Genomic DNA, 15,459 nt, shown 5'->3' with positions numbered 1-15,459 from the left:
AGCGCGTTGGTATGATTAACCGTTGTTATCCGCGCGAGATGTGTGTACTTTGGAGCAAATGGAAACTCGACGGGTGTTATTAAGACATTGATCGTCGGAACGATTATAGCTACCTAACTTTCACACGTAGGTACTCTCGACAGCCCGCGGCGAGCAAGTGAGCGAGCGAACGCGACGCCGCGACCGCGATGAGCGAATTAGGTGCCTTAAAGAGTGCTGATTGCCTCACTGTGAGATCGATGCGAGATTTTCTAAGACCATTACTGCAGCGCACGGTGTACATCACGGCACGGCATCGGAGGCTTTGTTTTTGTGGGGGCAAGCAAGATGAATGACGAGAGGATTAATCGTCTCGACCGAGGCGGGGACGGCAGAAACCGCCGTGGCTCTAAAACTGTAAGCGTTGCTTCGCGAGCATGTAACCGGTAATCGGTTGCGCACGTAGTTAAGTAATTTATGCGTCATGCAATCACGGATCTGCTACGGATTGAGTACGGCGGTGAAAAAAAAACCGAGAAGCTTGATCTACGAGATTTACTATCTCTCGTACTCGGTCTGGTGAAAATATGAAAGCTCTCTCTCTCTCTCTCTCTCCCGCGCGCGCGCGCACGCACACACACATACAAAAGCAAATATCTGCTCCATGAACGCTCTACTAGTGTAGAAGGTTTCTCGTTATATATCGAACGAGGAATTGAACAGAAGATTCATGCAGCATAGGCTACGTTTACACCGTGCATTTAGGCCTCGGCCTATACAATAGATGTCCTTGTTTAGCCTGTACATTAAACAAAGACACCTATCGTATAGGTCGCGGACTAAGCGCACGGTGTAAACGTAGCCATAGATTGTTCAGCAATATCGCAGCAATATGCAGTAACATTGCAAATGTTGCAAGCTTGTGTGCTGTATGGGGAACGTGTGCACAACCTGATCGTCAAAATTTAGATAAAAAAATTCCGATAAATTCTCTGAGTGATGCGTAGTCGACTTTTCTAAACTAAAATTATAGAAAGAAATTGGTAGCTCTGAATTGAAGGTAATGTTGAGTTGAGGGATGTGTGAAGTATAGAGGGCGAAATACAAGGCGAAAGACTTATCATATGCATATATCCGTCCCTGAACAGAGATCAGCTGGTGGCTTTACCTAACGATCGGAAACGATCTCGCGGCTCTTATGACTCGACTCGACGGCTGACTGGTGTGCGCGGTGCAAAGACCCGGCATACTTTGTAACCTCATATACCGTAGCTAATTGACACGCGAGGTGTAGGGTATCGCGTCGTGCAGGCGACGATAATCTGGAAAACATTCACAGTCTCTGCATTATACTTTATAATGGTAGTCGGGCGGAAAAAAACTCGAATGAGGAATCGACGCCGACATTCAATTTTCTTGCTGGATTGATGGCGCAGTCGACGTGGAGAAGGTGAGAGGAGACGGAGGGTATCGCGAAGGGAGGCGAGGGAGAAACGCCGTCGAGCGGCGGAAAAAGTCGTCCTGGTGGGTTGTAACCACCTCCTCTCGGAACTCTTTTATGCCACGCGAGCTGAACGATCGGTTCTTAATGAAGACGTATTATGTTGTTGTCGAGGACGTATCATTTAATGCACGAGCTGTTAATTCGCTATTTCATAACTCGCTCGTTTTGCCGTATATTACACTCCGAAGACTTATTCTTATAATGTTTGCGCGTGATCGCAAGTGAATTGATTTTGCACTTGCAGAAGGTGATTACGACCAGTGTCAATGTTAATATGCAATAATATGCGTAAAAACAATCATTACGTTACGCAAAGTTGCATGCTAAATTATCAAGTGATCTATCGAGCAATAATTTTTTTCTTTAGTCGCGACGGTCGTACGGATTCCCATCTCGAGAATTTCTTGAAGCGTTATTCGTCACGTTCGCGACGACGGATGTGGTTTCTCGCAAAAATTCTTAAATCGCGTTCAGAGTTGGGGAAACAAGTGCCACACGAGTTACATCACGCGGGCGTCGAGAATTTCAGAGTTGATACGTCGCTTTTGGCGGATGGGGGAGATAGAAAGAGAGAGCGAGAGGTCCCCAAGGCGGGACGAATGAGATATGTGGTAGGCGGGAAAAAAACAAAGCGCTCTCTTGGAGGACCACCGTGGAATCGAGTGTTACTTGTCTTCGCCGCCGCATCGAGCGTCCCCGCGGGCGCACTTGGAGTGCGCCGGTCGAGGGGGATGAAACGGTCAAATCGATACAGTGTTTTGTTTTAAGTGACGCTAAAAGGGTCTGACGAGACAAAACATCGGGGACACCCCCTCCCCCTCTCCTCCGTCGATGTCGTGCTGTCGGTGAAATTTCCGTGGCGCGCCATCTTGCCATTTGTCCGCTATCTCCGCAGGGTGTTTGCGCTTAGACAAATTGCATCGAACCCTCGTTTTTTGCGCCAACGGAAACGTAATATTCGTAAACGCGTGTTTCCCAAAAGAGACAATTATGACTCCGATATTATCGTTCGGGGATTTGTATTGGATTAATGAAATTACGTGAATTGCGTGAGATTTTGTAAATGTGTGGGAGCGAATGCGGTTTGTAACAGGCGATATAAAAGACCAATTGAAATCAACAGTATTTACGTAACGATAACAATTTTCATGAAGGAAGGAAAAAAAGAATCGCAACCACGTTTGAACGTCGTACAATATTTTCCAAACGAGCGACCGTCATTTGGAAAACACAAAGTACCAACAGCGGTCTCTCTGTTAATAAATATGCGCGGTTTTGCGAAGCGTTCGCCGGAGACCTGTGCGGCGCGTCGCTCCGCGTTTCCTCCCCGGAGCAGCCGAGCGGACGCATTACATCGTTGATAAGTTTTTTCAATTCGCGAACGTTAAAAAACAAACGCGTTGCCTTCGGTGCCGGTTGGTCGCGCGGGCGGTCGATCAAAGCGCCGGCATTGTGACGAGAAACACGAATTCCTGGTCTGGAAACGAGTGTTTTAACAACGCCAACTCCCCCTCTGTCTCCCTGCACCCCTCCGCTCGTGTCGCTGTTCCCCACTCACCCCCTCGGTGCCCGGGCACGGCTCTCAAAATCTATTTTCATCGGCGGACAGATGTAACTTCGCTCTCTCGTGGCAGCGACGCGTGCATCGATCGTCAGATGTCTCTCGCCCACCTCCCCTGCATACGCTCTCTCTTCAATCTGCAGTCAATTGTTTCCAGCTAAACTGTTTGCCTTTCAGTCGGCACCCTTTTGCCGCGCAACGCCGTCTATTTGCCCCGTTAAATGCGGCGCGCTTTCGAGACGTACCGAATTTTCGACGCGAGACGTCGAGACGTTGGGTCGTGGAGACTTGGCGAAAGAGAGAAAGTGGAAAGGGGTGCGAGAGAGAGCCTTACTCGATTCGTGCACGATATAATGATCCAATAATGTCCAATGATATCGCGATTAGATGTCGGATAGTTGAAACGCGTAATTTCCGGCGCAGCATCTGTGTCTGGATAAAGACAGTCTATTTTATATAAAATTGCTATTTGTCGGAGAGTAACATGGATCGTTTGCAATATGGGTAGACATAGGTAATGTTCTCAGCCAGCCAGGATGATTCGTCTTGCTAATATTAATAAAAAAAACTGCCTATCCCTTCGGCCTCGGCCGTCGCCAAGACGATTAGGTTGTCGCGCGGGATTCGATTACGACCGGATCTCGTTCCTTCTTTCTCTCTTTCTTTCCCTCTCTCTTTCTCTCTCTTTCTCTCTCTCTTTTTCTTTAGTCGCAATCACGGACACGATGAAATTAAGACGCCACCGCGTCTTATAGGTTTTCAATTCGAAAACAATTAATCACCACCGCCTCCCGCGCGCCCGTACCTTATCCGGTAACGGCTTAATTATAAAACAATCATACTCGGTCGGGGTACCGGTACGCGTAAAAGGCGATCGAGCGCCCTCCGTGGAATATGTGCTAAATCATCTACAGGTCGTTTGTTAGCAGGTATCGGGACCTTTTTCCTGGTATAACTACCCACCGTGAGTGCACGAAATGAGAGACGATACCTTTTCGACGATACACCGACCGGGTAATCTGCCCTCGTCTCTCTCCCAATCCACTTCAACGAGTCTATAAAGTCACTGGACGTATCTTCTAAATGAATAAATCGTGAGAATTTTATTGATCTTTGATTATAATTATGCTTTTGGCATTAGATATATATATATAAAACATATTATAAAGAATTTTGCAATAGTGAGGATTTTGTGTATAATATCGTTTTTTGCTAAAATTGTTTTAAATATTTTAATTAAAATTTGTTAGGCTATCGAGATTAGAACGCGTCATAGATACAAAGTTATTTTGGGTAGGTCGTTGCTCCTCTCTGAAAATGTTCCCGTGAAAACGATCCATTTTATGTGTTCTCGTACAATGACTCTTTCAATCGGCTTAAAAAGTGGCGATCCTGCACGAAAGTGAGCGAAAGGCGGGACGCAGTTTGTCGAGGGGCATCGAAAAATATCGGCCGATCGGTCGATTCGGTGGTGCGTTCTTCCCAAAGGTGGCCTGATGATCAGGACGATCGATATCTCCTGTCAATCTCCTCCTTTCATTTCTTTTACCCCAAAAACTTCCTCCCTCCCCCATTCGCCGTGCTCGCTTCGTCGTGGCTTCATTCATGCTCGAGGAATTCCTTCTGTTTACGAGTTCCCGAAGATCGCGGGCCTCCCTGGCCGCTAACCGTCTCGTGGTCAGATTGTCAGTCGCTTAATTAACCGTGAAACGAGCGTGGGGTAGCCGGACACCATAGACGAGACCGCAGGATGGTAGGACATTCGATACACCCTCCGAACTCTCGTACAAGAGCAACCTTGCTGGAAGAACGTTGAACGAGAAAGAAAGAGAGAAAGAGGGAGAGAGTATGAGTGAGAGTGAAACAGGGTCGTTGGTTCTCTATGAGGTAGTCCTTGGAAAACATCGTAGGTAGATACGTGTACCTGGCTCTAACTAGGTAACCGGACACCCCGATCGCAGGCTGATGGAATTCTATATCGCACAGGTGGTAGTGGTTACGCACGAAAGTGCCTCCAGTGACAAAATGAATGTTCTCCTATCTTACTGCTAGAACGAATCGCGCGGGAACGACATAATTCTGTGCGCGCACCGGAACATTGTTCGATTAATTATTTCTCGAACCAGAACCTTCCCTTCCGGCAAATGAAACATTCGATTTATGTGTGCGTTAATTTAAGATCTCTATCTCGCTTATTACTAATATATACCGATACTTTATCCAGTTAAAATATTATATGTTCAGTATAAAAGTGAATGAAGTAATCAACCGGTATCGGTCACGTTTAATCAGTTTAATGTAACCATTTAAGGGATATCGCGCGACGTACAATTAGCTCTTGCACGTTACGCGATATCCCTTAAAATTACGACTGGTAATTCGCCAACGGTTACTAAAATTACAACTAGTAATTCACTAACGGTCACTAAAAATCCGTATTGTGCGAGAATAGTAGTTACATCAACGATGCTAATTGAACCGTAATTTCATTCGACGCATACCGACAATTCGCGTATTCGATTTATGCGTTTTGCATTACACGCGCTCGTCATAACGACGCCGATCGTTCTCGTATGCGTTTATTAGATTATTAAGGATCGAGCAGGTGGTGCGTAAAGGAGACGAGTCGCGGCGCGAATCAGACCCGCGTAGATCAATCTCGAATGTGAAGTCTGTGGGTGATAAATCTCGTGGAGGTCGATATGCGCGCGCGCGCGCGCGTATCCGATATCGTTAATTATCCGTCAGGGCCGCGTTGTTACGAGACGCGTGTAATGAGCGGTGTCAGGTGATCGAGGCTTCGTTTGAGAGCGTATCGGTTGGCGCCGAGGTCACGCTAGCGTGAGCCATCTTCGCGCGTCAACACCTTCCTGAGAACGCGCATCACGGGCATTGTAATCACCGCGTGTGATGTATCACGCTACATTAGACGTCCGTCGACGTTATCGTGGTTCTTTTTCTCGTGATTCACGCCGCGAGCGCGTACCGAGGTACCCTAGATCGACAGTCGACAGTGAAATATGTGCGACGGTTGAGATGAAATTTTCACGACAGAGTCGATTTCGTCTTGCGTGCGGAACGCATTCTTATTTGTGTCGTTGAGTTTCTTTTTCATACGACGACATTGAATCTTACGGTTGATTGAAAAGCCCGTTCGAACAAACGTTGTTTCTACGGAATTTTAATTTAGAGCTTATATTAATTAAATCGGTAACGTTTAATGCGCGAATCTGATCTCGATCAAATCTAACGGCTGTATACGTAATAATAACTAACGTCGTTGTGAGAAAAGCTGCAGATGCGGCGCGATGTTTAACGCCTGTATGTGAAAACGGAAAGACACGCAACCGCGCATTAACTCGGCACCGCGAGAGGGAAAGGGCGCTCACGATGGCATCTCATCGCTATATTTCATTGCCGGGTCCAGGAACAAAGCGTTGCGAGAGAGGTATCGGTTACCTCATGAGCCCCTATGAAAAGAGTACTCCACGAGTACTCTTTTCAACGCCTTCAACAATCCCTCCCTCCTGACGGAAACCCCCTTTCTTTCTTTGCTTTCTCTCTCTCTCTCTCTCTCTCTTTCTCTTTCGTATCTTCGACCGCATCACCTCCTTTTCGTTCCTCCCTGTTTCCTCCCGGAGTTTCTCGGCAGTCCGCCTCGACGCGATCCTTCTTTTCAGCGCGCATAATACGCTCCTTTAGCCCCCTAATGAGCGGCAATTACTGTGTCTCTACGACTAACGATCAGTGACGATCGATGATCCCTCTCTCGCGCGGAGGGCCCCCGCGTGCACGCCCTCCGTGAACTGGCGACCATTTGTTCGGGAACGAAACAAAGCCGGGCCGGTAACGCGCGATAACACTTCGTTGGTGGAGGGATCGATGAAGTTGCAGCGCAGCATCTTTCTCCCTTCTCCTCCTCGTCTCTCTCTCTCTCTCTCTCTCCCCCCCTCTGTCCGCACGCGTGTTCCGTGCGTGGAAAGTCGTTCTTGTATGTTCGTTGAAGAGGCGATCCAAGCCAGCAGAATATTAATGAAATGACGATTGATGCCAGCTAACCTCTATATGTCTGCAATTACTCGTTAAATAGAAGGATGATTATTAGTAGGTAAGTCTTAAGACGTCTGACACTTAACGGCTGTACTCATTGGTAATCGTGGTATACAGACAGTGCGCTAGCTTCGACTGGACACGTTGTACGAGTGTACTATCAAGTTTTATAAATATGATATAATTCTCTTTGAGAAAAACGTTTCTTTGTATCTTGTAATGTCTGTCGGCGTGACATAGAATATTTCCACTTGATCTTATTGTTCTATCCAATCTTCTCATTAAAAGACAACATTGTACGCTTCTTCGTGTTGTAATTCATGATCGTTAGGCCGAGGAATTGCGACGCCGAGAACATATTGCTACACTCGACCGTAATTATGACGGACTCATTTCGCCAGCCGAAGCATGAATGAGCACTCTCGATGAATGATCTCGCATTTACACGTTCAAGGCTGATCGAATTGTACCAACGAGACAATGGCTGGTTTCCGATTCATCCGAATGCAAATAATAATGTTTCGTTTGAATTTGAAATTCGCTTTCGTTCGTACTGTCCGATCAGCTATGAGAGCGTGATAAATCTCGATCGTTGATTCACAATTACAGTGCTCGCGTTTACGAGAGCATCGATCGATCCTGTCCTCACCCCCTCTCTTTGCAATCGTTCAGATTAACAGCCGTGGTAAAACGACAAAAATCCCGCGATGAAAACAAAATTTTATCGGAAACCTTCGGGCGAATCCGACGATTCTATTCGCGTATAATGTTATTTTCGTGTTTCCGTCGAATGATCGTATTCTTCAAATATAGATCTGCGTCACGTGAGCAGGCGTGATGAGAACGCTGTCGCGTGTCACGCCGTTGTCAATCTCGCTCTCGCTAGAAGCGGACAAAAGATCGGTCTGCAACTAGGAGCCTTGACTGCCGGAGTTGTGGTGAAGATACGAGGATCGGAAACACCAAAGCGGCGGTGTGTTTGTGTGGAGAGACGTGTCGGATTCACGTCACCGGGCGATTTCGTGTACGAATCGATATCACCGTACGAATTAGTAGCTTGTGGTCCAATATCTCGCCCTAATATTTCACCCCTAACTCCCCGTTGGGCCGCACACATACTCGCTGCCGTGGCAAGTAAGTGCCCCCCTTTCTCCCCTCCTATATATGTTCGAGAGAACCCCCACGGCGACGGCGTGAAAACAGGCATCCGCACACTGCCGGTCCACTCATAGACTCGTGAAACAAAAAGCGATCCCGGCGGAAACAAGTGACAGCTGGCCCGTGCACGTCAATTACCTATTTGTAACCTCTCGCCCCTTGCTATTTCGTCTTTCTAGGAGTCGCGTCTTGCGAACGCGTCTAATTATTTGCCGATGGACAGCTCCGGCGAGGCTGGTTCCTTTGAGAACTCGTCAGACTTCGGACGGAAATGTTCATCGCAGACGAACCTTTGTTAGCGAAATACGGGTTAATCGTGCCGCACATCAAAATGGATTGATAACAACTTAAATTAACTAATGCCAACGTGTGCGATATTTTAAATCGGCACGTGCCAGTAAATATGTTACGAATATAAGCACGACGTCTATTATGCATATCCCGTCCTTCGAATTAATCAGCGTCGAGTTTCAGACCTCAGTCTCCGCTCCTCGCGAGAACTCGACTGTACGTCACCGAGCGATTTTGCCGAGCACTTAATTACGTCCCGACACTTTCCGTGTCCTTATTAAATCCGCGTTTTCTCTCCTCCATTCCCTTCTTCCTCTACCTCGCGCTTTTCTGCGATCGCATTCGCGAGATCGCGAATGCAGAATGCCCCGCACCCGATGCCGTAGCGCCCGACCGCCATCAATCACGTTACCTCGTAACAACCCCTTGACAAAAAGCTGCCACGCGAATTGCGCGACCACCCCGAGGGGTGATACGTGGAGGTAATACCCGAGTTCTTTTTCATCGCTTCCTGAATATCGCTCAGAATGTCGAAATACGGAATCATTAGTAACCGTCGCGCGCGCGCACGATCCCAGGCCGCGATTCCGTCCTGCGCGCACCATCTCGCTCCTCGTCTCCGTTCCTCCTCGAAGCGGCCCCGCTCTCTGCCCCAGCAATCTATCACGAAGGGCTCGTGCGAGCAGGTGTCATGGCAGTCTGGCCGCTAATGATCCTGGACATCCAACGTGGAATTAATCATTGCCTTTGTCTCTACTGCTTTTTGCCCGCTACGCGGCCCGCTTGCCGCGGCTTTTTGGCGGTTCTCTCTCGACGAATCGCGTGTTCGCTGCTCTTTGGTTATTATCGTCGTTAATTCGCCGACCAATGTTCCTCAGGCCCGGTGCCTCTCGATGACGAACGCTACTTTTCAGAAGGATCATCATCGATTCGATTACTAATGACACACATAGAGCGACCGCGCCGCCGGGATAATTAATTGATTACACGAAATCATTTTTTAATGCTGGCCGGCCCCCGTAATGTGGCTCGCACTCTGACACGTGTTAATTCTTTTTAATGCATTCCGTATCCACTCCGCGTCGAATTGTGGTAATATTAAATTTATGCGTAACGTAACTTTGAAACTGACAGAAATCTAATAGACAGTGTTGGTGGCCTTAATGTTTCCCGTCTGAGACTCAAAGGTTAAGTTGATTTAATAAAAGTCTCAAATGGCGAAGGCAGCATTATTTATAGACACGATGTGTTCACGCAGCTTTGTCGCTGTTTTGTCGCAACGACCACGGGAAATCGAACGGTCCGCGAGAGCCGACCGCGCGCTCGTTGCACCTCTCTCGCTTATGTGGGGATTATGATTTTTCTCTCTCGTAAAAATATCTCGCGCTGTAATTTTCTCACGCTGGCGCTTCCCGAAACGGGAGTTCCACCTGATTCGTCGTCGTACATCTGTTGTCCATCTGCGGGCGGACATTCCCGAAGACCCGCACGGCCACGGAACATTTTTCGCGGTAGAAGATTGCGCAACGCGATGACATCCGCGTCTTCTTCCATATTCCTTTCTCGTTTAAGGTCATCAAGATAACGGCGGTACCGCACTGAGTGACACTTGACCGTGACTCGAAGAAGAAGGTACCGGAAGGCATGTAGTAATGATTCGAAAGGACGTGCATCTCGCACACCGGGGAGACTTCACGCGACCATAAATCCTGCCGCCGTCTTTTCTGGACGCTGATTTAAGTTTTATGCAAAAATCTTCGCGCTTCCTCCAGGTGCCTACGAGAAATTATTTCCCGAGGCGACACGTTGTTTAACCAAACATAAATCCCCACGATAGAACGAATGGACGAATCTTTACGGTAATATTTTCTCTCTCAAGAGAAATGCATACTTAATTTTTCGTGCCTCTTCCGAAAGAAAGATATGTATAGAAGTAAATAATATTTTATTTAAAAAAAGGAATCATGCAAGCGGCAAGTGAAAGCGAATAATAATGTGATTCGCGGCGTCGTATTGCTACAAAGTACAAATCTCGTTAAACAAAAAAAATGCGCGTGTGTGGAAACGTATTCCTTCCATCGTTCGTAATCATTCGAATAATAAAAAAAAAAAAGAAAGAGCGCAGTCGGGGTCTCGCCGTTCACAAAGGAAGGAAGTAACCGGCATCGCGAATCCTGATGGAAGAGAACAAGTCCAGAGGGTTGAGGTGGGGTGGAGGGAGGGAGTGATAGTGGTGTAGCGACGAGAGGTGGCAACGCAGACGGGATTCTGCGTGGAAACGCAAACAGCGCGGGTCTCTAATACACCGGGGACTTTATCAAAATCTGATAACTTCAGAGGCGAAGGCAACGCCGAAAGAGGAGAGTCGGGAACACGCTCGAGCTAAGCCACCCCCGAAAAGCTGGCAACGCGGAGGGTTGCCGAGGTGGTTATATTCCCTCCCTCTCCCCTTGTACCCTGCCTGGCCGTAGACGCCCCTTAGGAAGCCTCGATTCTCGCGTTCAGGCTCCGAGTTCCCTTGGACGTAACGCAAACCAGTACGTCTGTATATTCGCGCGAGGGTTTCTGCGCGAGTACGTATCTCCGATTCCGAATGTGTTTACGAGCTCCCGCTTAAACCCCCACGTTCTGCATAATTAATAACAACATGGTCCTACGAATGTACCGAAATTGATAACGAGATTTGCAATGTGAGCCTAATAAAGGATAGCTAACAATTGAAAGAGTCATATTTCGGACGTTAACGTTGAAACGCATTCTTCAAGCGGCGATTACTCGTCGATCAGCGTCAGTTCGGTAATTGATTGTACCGAATGCGCCGCGGTCTTCTATCTCTACTATCCGTGTTCTACCGCAAAACGCGACGGAACGCGCTCACCCCGTCCGCGCCGGGTGGAGCGGCACCAGCGGGAACGTACCCATTCCATTCTCTCTCGTCCCCGTAATATATAGCTCTTACATACACCCACACAAGGATATTTTCACACACGTAATCGTGTCGGCCTGGTATCCACACAGACATGCGAGTATGCTACGTGCAAGCGCGGAGATTGCTCCAGGGCTTTCGGGGTTGAGCATATTGAATAACTCGCTCGCTGGACCGCGAAAATATACCGCGAGGCTGGCAGTATGCGGATCGACGTTTCTGAAAGGACCTTCCAGGATCCTCGGGGCGGGCACCATATCCTGTCTACGTGTCTACCTAACCCACCCCGGGTCAGGACGACAACGACGACGACGATGACGACAAGTATACGCAGTATAGTAGATTCGCCCTGGCTTCACCCCTATGTGTCAGAACTGAAAATGCACCACGAAAGGAATTTCGTTATGACGCGACGGGAGCTGCTACGTTCTTCGCGAGCGCCGACACGTGACGAAAATGAAACATTTGGGACGCGCATCTTGAGGATGCCCTTGCATCTCTCGCTCTCTCACCCTGAAACGCGACACAAACGACGACTTGGATGGTAATAATCCTAGAAGCGTGTCTAAATTGGCGATTACATTGACGTAAATCGACGCAGAGCTAACGTTGAGAAACGATCAAAAATATTTTATATAAATTTTTGTATTGCCAATCGAAATATAAAAACGGCAGCATATGAAATTTTTGGTACGGAATGTACTTATTTACTAGGATTTTACAGTCTGATCGTTGGCGGATTTTATCAATCGGGAATTAAGCTCTTTACAATGCGCGCAGGATGCCTTCCTCGTCGATGTTGTTCAGAATTCATAATTCGCGAATAAAAAGGGAATTGCCTAAAAGAGTGGAAAGTACGGCTGATAGATGGAAAAATGATAAAAAAGCCGCTATTTTTTTGTGGATTACATTATTCAGCGTTTCGGAACTAACAACGATTGTAACAAACTGCGTTATCCAGTGATGCAAAATATCTCTTATGAATTTTTTAATGGTATGCTTTTTTCCGCGTCGCGGCTAATGAACGCTACCTGTACTCGGTGACCGAGTTATTAAATATTGGAAGCACGTAACAAAAAGCGCAAAAACCCATTTCGATATAAATATGAATTGGATGTGGAGAAAAATTACAGGGAAAAGTCCTCTATATAATGCTGGAGATAATTGAATAAAGCGTATAAATTTATCTAAAAATTATCCAAAATAAAAAATTATCACAGTTCGGTTTTTGCGCGCCTGCACGCAGACATAGTATTAATTCTGCATAATAGAAATATTATAAATAAGTAATTATGTTATATTTCCTGTAATTATTTATTTATAATATTTCTCCATGATATGATTAGTAATTAGTAATTGCAAATACTATCAATAATAAATAATATTGATATTGTTAATAACAAATAGTGATAAATGTGAACTAAGAATAATACGAAATTTAGAGCAAAGTGACATCAGCCCATGTTATAATATATATATATATAACGATAATCTCTATTTCTTAAATATTCTGAAACAATAACATATTGTACGCGGATATAGATTCCTCGTCGAATTCCGTACGCAAGTTTTCGAGAGGAGATGCGGGAACCTCGGGAGGCTTTCTATCTTCCTATGTCTATCTCTAGATGTACACAACCGAGAACTCTCCGTCCCGAGATTCGATGGATTACGTGCAGGAAAATGTGGCTCGGGGCCAGACACGGAATGTCATTACGTCGGGTAACGATAGGTACGTCGCAGCCATTGTTGGATTGCTTCAGTTGAACATAGAGCCGTGTGACTAGCATAAGCGATCTTTTCCTTTTTTTTTAACCATTTTGCATTGTTTAAATAATGATGGTAAAATAGCGTACTGAATTTTGTCATGTTAATAGACTTCCTTGACTATACACCTTTTGTTTCTTGTAACAACACTAATAGTTGAATATTCGAACATCGTTTCCTCGATTAGTCAAATTAAATTAACATTTCGATGACGTTCTCAAGAAATTTGCTGTTTCATTTCATAATCGCTAGACATATATTTAAATGTTCTGAGGGATTATTTATAAATTCGCGTAAGAGATAACGTTATCTTCCAACATAACAACATTACATATGTATATACATATGAAATATGCGTATAGCAGTATTTCTAGTTGCACGATTTATCATCACATACAAAGAAATTCTGGCACAGTTTTCATTTGATCTTATCACGTTGCATAATTTGAAAGAATTATGCAATATTATGTTCCGCTTAATAAATCTTGTGTTACGCATATTTTCTCGCGACGGCAAAGCAACAACTAAACACGAGAACACGATCTGTTTTACCGTCAATGACGCAACTATGGTTCTATACTTACGGTGATTATGTGGCAGAGTTATATAAACATTTTCCATTTTTCATGAACGTGTGATCGCCAGACGACGGTTTAGAGACAATGTACGTTTCAAACGTATAATCTTTACTCGTCGCACGAGTTCATCAAGATCAATTAGAGCAGTATGGTCGAGCCATCGTCGTTCGTTAACGATATATCAATTACAGCGTTAGACGTAGGTAATGACTATTAATGACTTCATTCAGAGCGCAATAATTACACGATGTACGTCCGCGGACTTGAGGACAGATCTAGGTCGGCGCTGTTTTCCACAAGAGGAGACAGTTTTATCGTGTTTGGGTTATCGATGCATTCATCCTGATTTACGATTGAAATAACGCACCAATGCGAAATGAATTAACACTTTAATCTGCCAGAATATTGCGTGTCACTAGCAAGATCGTGCTTGGTTAGTAATATGAGATACTCGATACATACTCATGCGTTAAACATGTTTCTTAACAACTTTTCAGCAATCGAACGATACAAATTGATTCTTGGGACAACAAAAAATATCGAGAGTGACGGCTTTAATTATTTTTAGTTGCGTATACATTGAGAATTTTAAATCATTTCATTCGTTAGACGGCTTTTTAGTTATCGATTTCTAGTTCTATATAAAAAGACGCTAGAAGAGTACAGGTGTTTTGCTTCTTTGACCTGAAAGTCATCTAATTAACTTTCAATGTCACTTAGATGGTACATTAGATAAATATCTTTTTTCCGAGGTAGAGAATCAAAAACGAGAATCAACGATACGCATTTGGTAATATATATCATACATGCAAGGTCGCGTGTTTGAGATGCAGAACGTTGTCTAGGATTCCGGAGAAGCAATAGCAAAAATGTTCGGGTAGGTCTTCCAAGAACTCATAAATCACTAGGAGCAACATCCGGTGTTCGCGCGTGGAGACTGCTCTAGGTTTCCTAACGAGAGAGAAGGAAGAGGTGCAGCTCATGGCATAGAAAACCCACCTCAAGTTTCCCTTTTATAGGCAAATAATGGCGGCGTCGAGCGATAAATAGCCGAACAATACGGCTGGCAGACCGTTACCTGCTTGCGACGGAACCGCTCGTGTCGAATCGAATTGACAGGTGGTAATTCCCAACGAAGACTACTTCCGTTTTTCTATCGTCTACACGTTGAAGCGATGATCCCCTAATAATGACCAGCCGTGATTCATTGGAATTTATCCCTTTTACAACCCTTATATTACTTTACTGGACGTATCGTTTTTCTTCTTTTTGTGAAGTTGATGATATTTTGTTACACGATCCCTTGAATGTTAAATGTCGTTAAACATCTTCATCTTTCATCGCAGAATTATGATTGATTGCCAAATCGAAGAAATACCCGAAAAAATAAATCAGAGTATAGCCAATAATGGGCCAGTAATCAAATTCCTAGTCAGTGTTATCATGCAATTTACTTGCTACAGTCTGCTTTATTTCTTTGATTAGAATAAATTATGTATATTAGCGTATATTAATTATTATGTGTGAATTGTTTTGAATAAAAGATTACCTTTTTCACTCTATATTTTTTTGTCATAAATAATGGCCTACAACAAGTTTATTTTGTCTCGAAACTCTTATCTTAAAAACATATAATTAATCAAAA

At 45.2% G+C, this 15,459-nt stretch overlaps 1 protein-coding gene across 4 annotated transcripts in view; it reads right to left on the bottom strand.

Moving 5' to 3' along the window:
- Positions 1 to 15,459, bottom strand: part of Optix (optix) — a 47,590-nt gene that overhangs the window by 29,834 nt on the left and 2,297 nt on the right. The window lies entirely within an intron of this gene.

Source organism: Mycetomoellerius zeteki, unplaced genomic scaffold, assembly GCF_001594055.1.
Source record: "Mycetomoellerius zeteki isolate Tzet28-1 unplaced genomic scaffold, Tzet1.0 scaffold96, whole genome shotgun sequence".
Taxonomy (NCBI): domain Eukaryota; kingdom Metazoa; phylum Arthropoda; class Insecta; order Hymenoptera; family Formicidae; genus Mycetomoellerius; species Mycetomoellerius zeteki.
This window is presented reverse-complemented; position numbering and strand designations above follow the sequence as displayed.